Source organism: Pelodiscus sinensis, chromosome 29 (genome assembly GCF_049634645.1).
Source record: "Pelodiscus sinensis isolate JC-2024 chromosome 29, ASM4963464v1, whole genome shotgun sequence".
NCBI lineage: Eukaryota > Metazoa > Chordata > Testudines > Trionychidae > Pelodiscus > Pelodiscus sinensis.
The window spans coordinates 4803502-4816948 of NC_134739.1; the positions used below are offsets into that span (position 1 = coordinate 4803502).

A 13447-nucleotide genomic window follows, 5' to 3' on the forward strand; every position below is an offset into this window, starting at 1 on the left:
GCTTTTTTTCCTGAAAAGTGGGATTTTTCTGCAAAAGATATCACCCCCTCCAAAAAAAATGAAAAACAAAAAAGTTGTCAAACTTTTTTTATGGAAAAAAAAAACATTTTCCTACCAGCTTCTCCCACGGCTTGTTGTGAAAATGTCAGTCACAGCTAAAAGAACTGGTACCCCCCGCCCCATTTTCCGGATGTTTGCATAATATAAAAATCCTATGCTGAACCAATCTGTTATTCATTAGCTTGAGGCGACAGGGCTGACAGGTGATCCTAAGTTGTGACAGTTTAAATGAGTGAGCGCGCCACAAACGAGGAGTGAGATGTGGAACATCTCATTGAATCACTCTGCTGCGAGCGGAGAGGCACTCTTCAAACTGTCTGGAAAATGAACGCCGTGTGGATGGATGTCACTCAAACGCGGGCGCTGTGATTCTGGGGGGTCTGCCGGCGTGTGAATCCAGTTAACTTGCACGCCTCGCAGCCGGGAGGCTAGTTCTGCTATCTGCATGCGTTCCCTGAGAATGGATCCCACCAGCCCTTCCCAAAGGGGCCGTGGGATAGTTAAGGGCCACAGGTGGCTGAGTTTTTTCTTACCAAAGACCGGGCCTGCCACATCACAGCTCTCCAAGACCAATCTGGAGCCAGCTCGGCTCCATGGCAAGAGCCCCACTGACAGAATTAGCAACAGCACTTCCTGCAGCACCGTGGGTTTGTTGGGGAGGGTTCTCATCCAGGCATGGACTTGGTCCAGCCTACAGGTGCGTGAAACCAATGGGAAACGGTTTGTGCAATGCAAGGACCTGGGCCATATTCCCCATGACCCATGGTACATAATGAGTCACAAGGGGACCTGTGAGGTAGCTACCCACAATGCAGTGCTCCTGCAACAGGAGCTGGGGCCCTGCATCTATGCAAGATGGCTAGTGTGGGCGCCCTGCCCCATTCCAGTGCACTTCTCCAGCCTGGACAAGACTTGGAGGAGTCTGCGTAGGGATGGACAATTCCCACGCAGTCACCCTTCCACTGAAGAAGTGATAAACTCCCATCGAGGTCACCCTAGCACGCCGGTCTTGGTGTAACGTGTCCCTGAGTGTGGGTTCGTCTAGGGCCCTGTGCTTTCCCCTGGAAATCAACAGTGGCTACAGCCAGGATAAAGCTGTTTCTTAAACATGGCAGCACTTTGTGCAGGAGGAGGGTGAAATCCCAGGATAACCAGATCCACCGACTGAACAAGCCAAGGAACCAGGGACTTTAAGAAGCTCAGGCAGACCCATGAGGCCTGGCACCTCAGCATGCAGCCGTGGGAGAGCACAATGCACGAGGCAGCGCCTGGCCCCAGCAGCCTGCCAGGATGTGCTCCAGTGTGATGAGGGAAGTGGCTTCATCCCCCATGTTTGACCATCGCCTTCTCTTCCAGGAAGGCGCGTTCTGGGCTCGGCGTTCCCGTGGCTCTCCGAGCTCAGCTGCCTCCTAGCGACGGGCAGGCTGTGACCAGCGGAGACTCAGCTCACAGCCTCAACTGGCAGAGCAAATCTTCCGTATGGAAGCCAAATATTACGGTTACGGTGGCACTCCTGGAGTTGCCAATTGGTGCAAAGCCCTGTGGCCGAGTGGCTAACAGCCAGGCTAAGCTTTCAAGGCCCTCTGTGAGCAGGTTTGGGATGTGCAGGTTCTGCTACAGAGAGTCCAGATACCGTTCATCAGGACATCCCAGGAGAGACCGAGACCAAGGCAGCCGCTTTGTGGGAGTGGGCCGTGGTGCTCTCGCTGTGTTGTCTGCAGTCTCTTGGCCTCCCAGGTCAAGGTCCCAGGTAAGAGGCTGTGTGCGCGTGACAAGAGAGCAAGGTGCATGCAGATACCACAGCGACCAGCACAGAACAGGAACAGACAAGAATTCACTAAGTAAGCGAACACCGGAAACCCCCAGACTGCCTCCCCAGTGTCTCCTCCTACGGCAAGGGAGCTGCAGGCCCGCCAGCTCTTTGGGCCAGGAGCCATCTTTTTTGTGCTGTTTGTACAACGCCTAGTGCAAGTAGGGTTGCCAGGTGTCTGGTAACCACCTGGACAGTCCGGTATTTTCAGCTCCTGTCCAGTAAAAAAATTCAGAGGTGGCCGGTATTCTCTGAAATTGTCCCTGGCCAGGAGGCGAAAATGCCAGGCACCTGGCAACCCTACAGACACGTAGCGCCCGACCTCCAACACCCCCAGCTACCTCCCTGAGCCCCGCCCCCATGCTTACCTGGCCCGCACAAAATGGCTGCCAGCCAAAAGACCTAGGAGAAGCAATGCTGCCCCTGGGTCTTAGTGCTCAACTTCTCCCCTGTTCATATCCCTGCACTCACTCTTAAAGGGGACATGCAGTTTTAATTCTATTTTATTTTAATTTTTTTTTTTTGGCTTAAGTCCTTGGAGTCTTTTTTCTTTCTTTCTTGCTCAACAACTTTGGTCTCCCCCCCCCCCATTTTCCCCCCCTTCAACAGAATTTTTTCACTGTGTTTTTTTTGGGGGGGGGGAGGGGATGTTTTGTATTTTTGTTTCAATCATCTGGAAACCCTAAGTGCAAGGAGGTCCTGAGGTAGGGCCCCTGCACTCTACAGTGCAATACAGGCCCCCAAAGCCATTCCAGCTCGGCCTAGGAGCACGAGTACCTCACAGGGAGCTACAGGACTGTCTTTGCCCTGAACAGCTTGGCATCTATACAAGCTGCAGCCATGTGTTCTGCTTTCGGGGTCTGTACCCCACCCCTCGGGAGCATTCTCTCTGCTGCCTCACCCACCAAAGGCATTTTGCTGCAGGGGAACTGAAGCCCTTGTCTAACCAGCTCCCACCCTGATCGGTTTCCAGCTCGGGCTGATAGAGAGGACTGTTCTCCCCTTTCTCTATGCTTTCCCCTTGCTCAGTGCTGCAATTCCCTGTCCCCACGGCTGGCTCCCGCTTGCCTTTTGTTTTCCTTCCAGCAAAGCTGCTGGCACCTCCAGCTTCATTGCCCCAATTGCAGAGAGTGTTTAATTAGCACTGGAATCCCAGCTGTTTGCTGATGCACTGACAGTGCTGGCAGGGTGTCACAGCCCTGCGAAAAACACAAGGGCTTTCACAAAGCGCTGGGGAGGATTTCGCTGCATGCTCGAGTGACTTCACAGCTAAGGGTGGGTGGTACGTGCAGACTCCTGCTAACTCCCCCGTAGCACTGGGTGAGCACAGCTGTGCCAAGAGCAGCCCTCTATAAAGTTATGTTGATAGTTGGGGAAATCAAAGAGCAGAAGGAGAAAGTGTCTTTCCCAATCTGTGACTCAGCAAGTTAGCAACAGGATCTAACTCCCATGACTGGCAGCCCCCTGTCCGATCTGCCCCCTCCCCCCAACATGAGGTGGGATTATACCATGAAAATAGGAATTTCCATCAGTCCATCTCGTCCAGTATTCAGTCACCAGCAATGGGCTTCAGAGGAAGTGCAAGTGGACAGTTATGTCACAACCCATCCACTGGGGAGGTTCCCTCCTGACTCCCCACAGTCGGTGTGCCCTGGAGCATGAAGGTTGATCTCTATTATGCATAGGAACAGTTCCATTTAAAACAAGTTGTTTAGGTTGTAAAGTCAAGCACTCAACTACCCAGGAAATGCCAGAACTGAGGTTTCCCATGTCATGTTAATATTCTCATTGTGGTTGTTTCAGAGGAATTTAGTCTATAGAAGAGAAGAGTGGCAGGGGAGCGGGGTGGAGAGAGATTTGATAGCAGCCTTCAACTACCTGAAAGGTTGTTCCACAGCAGATGGAGAGAGGCTATTCTCAGGGGTGACAGATGGCAGAACGAGGAGCAAAAATCTCAAGTTGCCATGTGGGAGGTCTAGGTTGGATATCAGGAAAAACTATTTCCCTGGGAGGGTGGGGAAGCACTGGAATGGGTTTCCTAGCGAGGTGGTGGAATGTGTCGCTAGAGGTTTTAAAGTCCCAGCTTGACAAAGGCCTGGCTGGGATGATTGAGCTGGGTTTGGTCCTGCTTTGGGTAGGGGGCTGGACTCGATGATTCCTGAAGTCTCTTCCAACCGTAGGATTTTACGAGTCTATGAATTTCCTTTGGCTTTATGTTTTAGGAGAAAAAGGAAACCCATGCACCTAAGGGGGAACTGCTTGGCCAGAAAACAACAGAATACCCACTCCCTCAAACAATGTGCCCTACAAAAAAACAAAGGGACTTTGCCACATTTGAAGTCCTTAACCACTGGAATGAACCACATTGGTGAATTCTTCATCTCTTGGAGTATCCAGATCAAGACTGGAGCCCACTCTGGAATATGTGCTTTAGTCAAACCCAAGTTGCTGGTCACAGTGCAGGATAACTGGGAGAAATGCTCAGGCCTGTGTTATACAAAGGGTCAGACTAGAGCATGTAATGGATCCTTCTGGCCTTAAATTTATTAATCTAAGGGCTGAAAGTTTTACCATTTTAACACAAATAATTAGTCATCTGCAAATTCTTGCTGGAACAAGGCTGGGTGTTACCTGCTGTTTAAGAGCATTTATCATTCTTCCATTTACAAACTTCCATCATCCAATCAGTGTGCAAAAGAGATATCATGTGACAGAAGAACATTCGCACCACAGATAGTAAAGAGTGGCACAACACGGGTTGCCAATATCCCATTAGCTGATCGACACTCCCCGGGGACTAAGGACATGGGAAGAAAATCAGTATCAGCTTGTGGGTATCTCCTTACCGCAAAGGGGGAATTAGATTCTAGCAAGCCTGATTCCCAACAAAGAGTTTGTCATAAAAGAGGAGAAATAGAGGACACACAAGCAGCATTGGCTGTTACTCTCTCCCAGCAGGTCTGCAAGTTCCGTCGGGGTGCTGTGATGCAGGGGCTTCCAGGACAAGTTATTTGGCCTCAGTGCAGCCACCAAGTCTTGCCCACGGCCGCTTTCACAACTTTTCCTAAAATACTGAATTAGCTTTAGGCAAAACAAATGACTATGCACATTCACACGGCCACAGCCTTGTCATTTGTGTAGTGCTCATTAGTAAGTCAGCTGTGAAAAGTGATGATAACCAACATTCAAGCATCACTTCTTACAGCAAATTTACTCAGGCCAGGGAAGTCTGGGGACAAAGGGAGCCCTGGATGGGGGATGGGAGGAGGCAGAAGCCTAGAGCTCCACAGCCAGCATCTGTCACCCCGAAGCCCAAATCCTGAGTCCCTGGGAAGTGGGGAGGGAACTCACTGGCTGCCCAACCCTTGCTGGATCCCCCAGCAACCAACACGAAGGCTGCACATGCAAGAGCACCAGGGAGGCAGAGGGGCGACTGCTTTTTTGCCCCCCTCAGTCACAGTTCAGGAGGCTCCTCAGAAAAGCAGGAGGCTCAGAAAAGCTCCTGGTGGCCGCATGCAGCCACGGTGGCCACGTCTGAGAAATGCTGCACTCCGGGATTAGCTCATGTGAATTGCACGTAGGCAGGTCTGAGATATGCCTGGCAGCCTAAATCCTACAGTCATAGGAGATGAGGGCTGGGAGAGACCTCAGGAGGCCATCGAGTCCCATCGCCCTGCTAAAAGCAGGACCAACCCCAACTCCATCATCCCAGCCAGGGCTTTGTCAAGCCGGGATTTGAAAACCTCCAGGGATGGAGATTCTACCCCTTCCCTAGGGAACCCATCCCAGCGCTTCCCCACCCGCCTAGGGAAATAACTTTTCCTAATAGCCAGCCTAGACCTCCCCCACTGCAATTTGAGACCACTGCTCCTCGTTCTCTCATCTGTCACTACTGAGAACAGCCTCTCTCCATCCTCTGTGGATCCTCCCTTCAGGAAGCTGAAGGCTGCTCTCAAATCCCCCCTCACTCTTCACTTCTGAAAACCTGAATAATCCCTAATCCCTCAGCCGCTCCTTGTAAATCATGAGCTCCAGCCCCCTCATCATTTTCGTTGCCCTCCGCTGGACTCTGTGTTCTGTAGTGGGGGCAGGGGCAGAACTGGACACAATACTCCAGATGTGGCCTCACCAGAGCCAAATAAAGGGGAATCATCACGTCTCTAGATCTGCTGCAATGCTCCTCCTAATGCAGCCCAATGTGCCATTAGCCTTCTTGGCTACAAGGGCACACTGCTGACTCATATCCAGTGTCTCATCCACTGTAACCCCCAGGTCTATTTCTGCCCAACTGCTACTTAGCCAGTCAGTCCCCAGCTTGTAACAATGCTCGGGATTCTTCTGTCTCAAGTGCAGAGTCCTGCACTTGTCCTTGCTGAACCGCATCAGATTTTTTTTAGCCTGTGATAGGGCTTTTAAGGGGACAACCTCAGCCCCAGCTGAGGCAGTTCTTGCTGATGAGGGCCCAGCTGAGAGATATAAAGGACACCTGGAGGAAAAGGGAGAACTGACCCACTGCTCTGGAGAGTGAGTAGGAGGGTTGGACTGTTAGGGAACATGAGGCTTCCTGGTGGTAGAGCAGTGTTGGGGAAGGCAGGCAGGGCCTGAAGCAGCCAGGTTAGGCAAAGGCAGCAGGTCTACACCCCTTTGTCTGTGATGAGTGGCTAGATGGAGAGTGGCAGTGGGTCACTGAGGCAAGGTGGGGACAGGGGAACTAGGTGCCCCTTGAGAGGAGAGTACCCTGGAGAGTGCAGTTGAGTAAACAACACCCACCCATCCCCGGAAAGGGGTGCAGAGAGACTGGAGTGGGCACTGCCGGAGGGCAGTGTCCTGAAGAGGATGCTGTGGTCAAAGGGTGACACGGGTCTGGACTAGAGGGAAGAGTGCAAATTTGGGGAGACACCAGCCATGCCCATCAGTGTGCTGTGGTGGGTATTCCAGGAATGCGTTAAGCAGCAGGGCTGGTATCTGTCTCATGCTTAAGCAAAATCTTAAGTGTCAAAGTTTCTTGTGCAAGTCTCAAGCTGAGTTAGGCTACTGCTGAAGCAGGGACAAGAACTTAGAGTTCAGATGACCTCACTGTTCTTCTCCCACACCAGAGTGGGTAGTGTTTTCATGGAGTGGGGAGATGGAAAAGATGGCAGGGTCAGGGTGAAAAGACCAGGGGAGGGGAAGGAGGGCAGAGTGGAGGGACCAGAGGAGGGGAAGGAGAGTAGATCAATTTATTTCATGTTCTCAGACTTTTTTTTTGCTTTGTTTTGACATGGAAAATGATCTTGTCTCACTTTCCTAAATACTTCGTCTGCTTCTTTCCTCTCCTTCCACTCTACCACCTTCCTGGGAATCAGTGATTCACATCCCTTCAGTCAGTAATTAAACAGCAAAGAAAATTAGCCTCAATTCTAGTGATAGCTCAGGGCCACTAAATCCCAGAGATGTTCCTTGGCACTAGTTTATGGTTCAGGCATCTGCTGAGATTGTTTCTTTTTATCTGTCTATCCCCATGAGCACCCATCTAATACTCTTGATTGGTATTTCTTCCTGTAATGAAGAACCCAGCCAAGAAGAAGAGGAATTAACCCACACAGGGCAGGATGCGCTGTTAGCTGGGCAAACACACAACTGAAACCAGAGGGAGTGTCTCATACCATGGGCAATCCACCCTGAATCCTATGGGGTCAGCCTGTCCTGGTGGTACGGCCTTTCATTGCTCACTATAGTGCTGCTCCAGACACTGTTCTGGAGTTGGTGCGACACTGTGCCTTTACAGACCGATTCCTATTTCTGCCATCTCCCTTTCTGGTGCTGAGATGTCATGCGGGAGCTAAGGCAGTTGCCAAACACAAGTCTTGACAGAGAATGATGCTAAGGATGGGTCACCTCCACATTGCAGGCAGACCAGAGGGGATCTAGCAGAGTGGCTGCCAGCCCAGAAGACACAGCTGGAACAGGAAGTTCCGTTCTGGTCATCAACAGGTGGAGAGAGTTTAGCGAGTGATCAGCAACCCAGAGGAAATGACTTAGCTCCAAAGAAGCAGCTGTGTCTAGCAGTGCCTGAGAGATGACTCTGGTTGGGAAAGAGAATGGCAGCTTATTGATATCTAAGGGTCTCAGAACGGCCTGAGGAAGAAGAGAATTTATTTGGGGCGGGTTAAGCTGGTTAAAATCAGAGGGAAGTTGATGGGATTTTTATCATTGGCTTCAGAGACAGCAGGCCTACGTCTAGATCACATCCCTTTTTCATAAAAAGGATGCAAATTAGAGGTATCGCAATTGCTAATGAAGCGGGGATTTAAATCTCCCCTGCTTCATTAGCATACAAATGGCTGCTGCTTTTTTCAGCACTGAGCTTTGCCGGAAAAAAGCACCAGTCTAGACGCGGATCTTTCGGAAAATAAAGCCTTTTCTGAAAGATCCCTTATCCATCTTAAAATCCGGGGACTGGGAGGGAAGGACAGTGCGGGAGGGAGCAGGGGACTGAAGGGCTTATCTGGTGCAGCTCCCGGGGAAAACACGTGGCTCCACATACCCTGTGCTTGCATGGGCCATGATTCCCAGCCAATGGGAGCAGCTGGGGTGGAGCTTGCAGGTGAACACAATCATGACAATACACATAGCTCCAGGTGGGGCACCACGCTCCCAGAAGGGGCGGGGTGTTGGGCAGAAGGGGCGGGGCCAGGGGCTTACAAGGCACTGTGTGGCACTCCGGCAGCAATGTAAAGGGCATGGGGCTCCAGGTGCCACTGTTGCCACCGTTGCTATGGCAGCCAGGAGCCCTGGGGTCTGTTGAATCGCTGGGCTCAGCAAAGCCCCAGCACAGGGGCTCTAGTGGCTACAGCCCAAGGTCCTGAGATAAGGGACCCAGCTTAGCCTGGGGAGCCGGGCTGCAGCCCTACAGCCCCTTCCATGCTCCGGCCCTGGTGTCCCCCAAGCCCGCGGTGTGAGACAACTTGTCACCCCAGCTCCAGCTGAGGCAGGTCACCAGTCAGGACTAGAGGAAAAGGGCGACGGGTAGAAGCAGCTCCTCTGGGAAACAGAGCGGAGTACAGAGGGATGGGTGCCCCTGAGCTCGCAGTGGCTACATCAGCTGCCCAAAGGAGAGGGGCGATTGCAACTCCTGGCTGCCTGAGCCATGCCCCTTGGAATTGCAAAAGGAGAGGCCTGACTGATGCCTCGCTCAGCTTCGCCCCAAAGGAATGGAGGGCCCCTCTGCAAGGAAGGCCCTGCATTGGCCCTGCGGAAGATCAAGCAACCGGACGACCCAGCACGGCTCTTCCAACTCTTCCATCTGGGAGGATGACACGCCGGCAGCCGCGCTGAGTCAAATATCGGTGCCTCTCCGTTGACTCTCCCCCACCCCTTTTTAAACCAGATCATGTCCAAACATGTATTTGGGTTATATCACTGGGCACTTCAACATGTACAGCTTCCCTGCTCCATTCAGTAGCACCCCTGTTAAACCATGGCTCCAGCTGGGCACATCAGGAATGCTAGAAGGGTCATTAGCCACGCTGAGGATAATTCTCTTGGCAATCCATTTCCATCCTCTTCCTGCCAAAGGGACCGGCCGTATCTTATCCTGCATGTCCCACTCAGTGCTCTGCATCCACTCCTCACAGGAGCCCAGAGACATCCCTGGTCACTGGCTGTATAATCACATCAAATAAGCTAATTCATCTTCTTCGGGGGCAGCAGGGTTGGTCCTTTCCCGGCGTGCATGCTGAGGTGCTTCCCTACTTTAGTCAATAGGGGGCAACAGATTTGTTTCAGAAATGCGCCAGCTAACAAAGGAAGAGTTTTTATGTTAGCAGAGGATTGCTGGCTGCGTTAGCAATGCGCTTTCATCTGGTGAGGCACAGCAGCTGTGCCTGCAAGGGCAGAGTTAAGGTTATTTTCAGTTGTTGGAGTTCTGTTCTTTTCCCTCAAGTAATTTTTTCACCTTCAGTAGTAAATGCTAAATATCTGGCACCTCTATAATGCCTCCCAGACAAAGATCTCACAGCACTGTGGGTGGAGTGGTCAGATGTGTTAAGGTGAGTCAGAAGCAGGAGGGGGCCATTGTGACTTAGGAGCTGAGAAGAACAGTGAAACTTGTGCTCCTAAAACACTCAAGTGAATCCCCATGAGAGAGGAATATAATTATCCTCATCTTACAGGGCGGAGAACTAAGTACAGGCAGCTGACAGGCCTTTGCAAAGTTTAGACCCCTAAATATGGATAGAGGCACCTGATTTTAGGCACCCAGGTTTTAAAATTGAAGCATAGGTCATTTGTTGACCCCCAGAGATTGGGTCAGTGACAAAGTCAAGCAATAAGAGCCAGGAGTCCTGATTGCTCAGCTCTTGACCTAACCACTGGATCATACTGTAGCCCTGTTAGATTTCTTTTACACCTTGTTCTTCCTTTTAATGACATTCTCCTCTGAGCCCAGTATATCAGAGTCACTATCTAGAGTAGCAGAGTATGAGCAAAGTTACAGTTGCAGGTGAATAGTCCTTTTGAGTTATGCATCTCTTTCAGGAGCTGCCATCTTTTTTAAAGAAAAAATGACTCTTCTTAGAGGATGTTTCTCATGGCTTGGTCTCTTCTAAAGGTGAGAGATTCCAGAAATGTGAGGGAAAATTATTTTGGAATGATCTGTATGGCTGAGTGCTTCCCACCCAGAATACTGGGAAACACCTTCTGATGTTTTGACTTCTAATTTGAATTTAGTGCAGTTCTATATTGTACTACATGAGGAGAGAAAACAATGCATTGATCACTGAGTTAAATATGAAGGGGTGGCAGAGGTGGGTGAGGCAAGAGTGAGTAATTCGGGCAGTAGCTTAGGACTGAGATAGTGAGGAGTGAAGTTTCTGCTCTCTCTCTCTCTCTCTCTCTCTCTCTCTCAGTTCTCCATCTCTACAGGACAGGCAGTTACCATGCCTCACATGGATGTTGTAAGCGTGAATGACGAACAGATTGTGAGGTGGTCGAATGCCACGTAGGAACGTGGAAGGAGGAACACGGGTTGTCCAAGAGAAGCATTTAGCGAAGGCACAAGGAAGTCAGTCTGTGTGAATGTGGCTGGAATGCGAGGCGCAATTTCAACATCTCTGTAAATAGTTCTCTCAACAAAGAACAGGGTGGCTGTGTCTACATTGGCACCCCTTTCCGGAAAAGGGATGCTAATGTGACACTTCGGAATCGCAAATCCACGGGGGATTTAAATATCCCCCGCGGCATTTGCATTTCCGGCTCGGGGTTAAGCCGGAGAAAAGCGCCAGTCTGGACGCGATTTTCCGGAAAATAAACCCTTTTCCGGAAGATCCCTTATTCCTACTTTCAAGTAGGAATAAGGGATCTTCCGGAAAAGGGTTTATTTTCCAGAAAATCGTGTCCAGACTGGCGCTTTTCTCCGGCTTAACCCTGAGCCGGAAAAAAGCGGCAGCCATGTAAATGCAAATGCCGTGGGGGATATTTAAATCCCCCGCGGATTTGTAATTCCGAAGTGTCTCATTAGCATCCCTTTTCCGGAAAGGGGTGCCAATGTAGACACAGCCATTTAGTTTAACAACAGCCGTGTCCTCCTCCTGTTACTATGTGAATCGTTGTGGTAATGAGACCCGTCTGGCACAACAATCAGAAGTGTAAGGGCAAAAGTGGCTGGAAGATGGGAAACGCCAGGACGATGTGGCAGGTTGCTGGGCTGGCACTAGATCTGGAAACCTTCCTATGAAGTGCATGAAGGGATGCTGACTTGTCCTTGTATGTACAGGCCCTCACCACAGCAATGTCTGAGCACCTGCTAAAACTGCCTTGATTCCATGAGTGATGGGGAGGAGAGTGGGGGGAGCCAGTGAGATGGCTCCAGGCATGAGCTGACCTCGGTCACCATCTGAGTGGTGTTTGTTTGCTCCTGAAGTGGTTGAAAGGACTGAACTGGGCACCTTTCCCCGCCCCCACCCTGAGCATACCGGGTCGGTGTCATTCAGGCCTGGCTCAGCGGGGCTAGACGGAGCTCTTCTTCTTTTCTCTCCAGTCATGTCTCTTGATGTCCCAAGGCCTCTTGCCCCTGTTTCTGGCTGCCTCTAGCCAGTGCTGACACCGGAGAGCTTCCCCCAAGTGCGCTGCTTCTGAGAGGGCTTTTGAAATGCTATTAACACCCTGCTGTTGAGCGTTCCGCCTTGCTTGGCTCTGAGCGGGGCTTGGCTAGCTGGGCCAGTCGGTGATTTTTTTCGTTTGTTTGTTTCTCAAAGTAACAGAAATGGCTGAAACATGGAATTTTCATTCTACAGGAAATTCCAGCATTTCCCATTTGTTTTCACTGTGAATCAGAATGATCATGAAGAGCGTAAACGTTCCCTGAGAAAAGTAATTATTTTTTTAAAAGTTTCATTTCGGGTCAGTGGGTCCATTTCGATGAAATTGAAACATTTTCTTCTCATTTTGATTTCTCTCTATTTTATGTAGAACTATAATTTAGAAAACAACATATATTTCTCAATTAGAAGCCATTTCACCAGGGACAGTCAGATGCTCTGTGCCCATAAAGAATATTTTGATTTTGTCAATATTCTCTTTTCCCCTTTTATCCCCAACAGCATGTGACAGACTCAACACATGTCGGCAGAAATGTTGGTTTCAGTGAAAGAGCATTTTCCAGTGGGAAATCCTTCCATCAGAAAATCTTCCACCATCCCTACAGAGCAACGCTGCTGCTACTCTTTTCCATCCCGGTGCAGAAATTAGCATTTGCTGCCCTCTGCTGTGCACCTTCTGCTATGTTAGCTCACATGTAGCACTTCCCAGAGACCGGGTGTTTCAGGAGGCTCCAGCTCTCTCTTCCTTCCCATCCCAGGCCTGGCATGAGGTCACCCTATCCCAGGGGTGGGCGATAAGCAGCCCACAGACCAAATGCAGTTTGCCAAGATTAGCCCATAGAAGGCCGCCAATTGCTCCTTTCACCTGTGCATCCACAGGTATGGCCACTCGCAGCTCACACCGGCTGCAGTTTGCCATCCCCAGCCAATGGGATTTGGCCCACCCCACAGCACTTCCTGTAGCTCCCATTGGCTGGGAATGGCCAATAGGAGCTGCGAGAGGCCATGCCTGTGGACATGCAGGTGAATGAAGCATCTGGCAACTCAACGGGGGCTAACCCTGGCAAACCGCATCCAGCCTGCTGGCCATTTATTGCCCACCCTGCCCTATCCTGACCCATGGGGGCTTGACCGAATTGCCTCTGCAGTCTGGTATTGTCACCTTTGATTCAGAGGCACACGCAAGCTGAGATCTCCCTGTTCGCCGTTGGCTGAGCCTGCTGCCCACCTGGGCCCTCCATCTTTTCCCCACAAGTGCCCAGAGCCCTTGCCAGGCATTGGTCCTTCCCTCCAGCAGTAGCCAATCCTCTCCCTAATCCCCCCCATATGCCCAAAGGGCTGATCCCTCCTTCGCCCATAGTGGCCCAGTCTGGGTGTTTTCCCTTTCCATGACCAGTGGTCCTCTAACCCTCACAGGTGATGGTCCTGGAACTGGAGCGGGGGGCTGCACCTGGGCACTGGTTAACCAGTGACCGGTGGGCATTACCCATTCACATCC

The 13447-nt window shown here is 51.0% G+C and overlaps 1 long non-coding RNA gene across 1 annotated transcript; it reads left to right on the plus strand.

The window, feature by feature from the left end:
* Window positions 1-911: 911 nt before the first annotated feature.
* Window positions 912-12636, plus strand: LOC142821026 (uncharacterized). The gene is made up of 3 exons (XR_012898080.1): window positions 912-1810; window positions 10388-10460; window positions 12451-12636. It is a non-coding gene; the product is annotated as an uncharacterized LOC142821026 (long non-coding RNA).
* The last annotated feature ends 811 nt before the right edge of the window (window positions 12637-13447 follow it).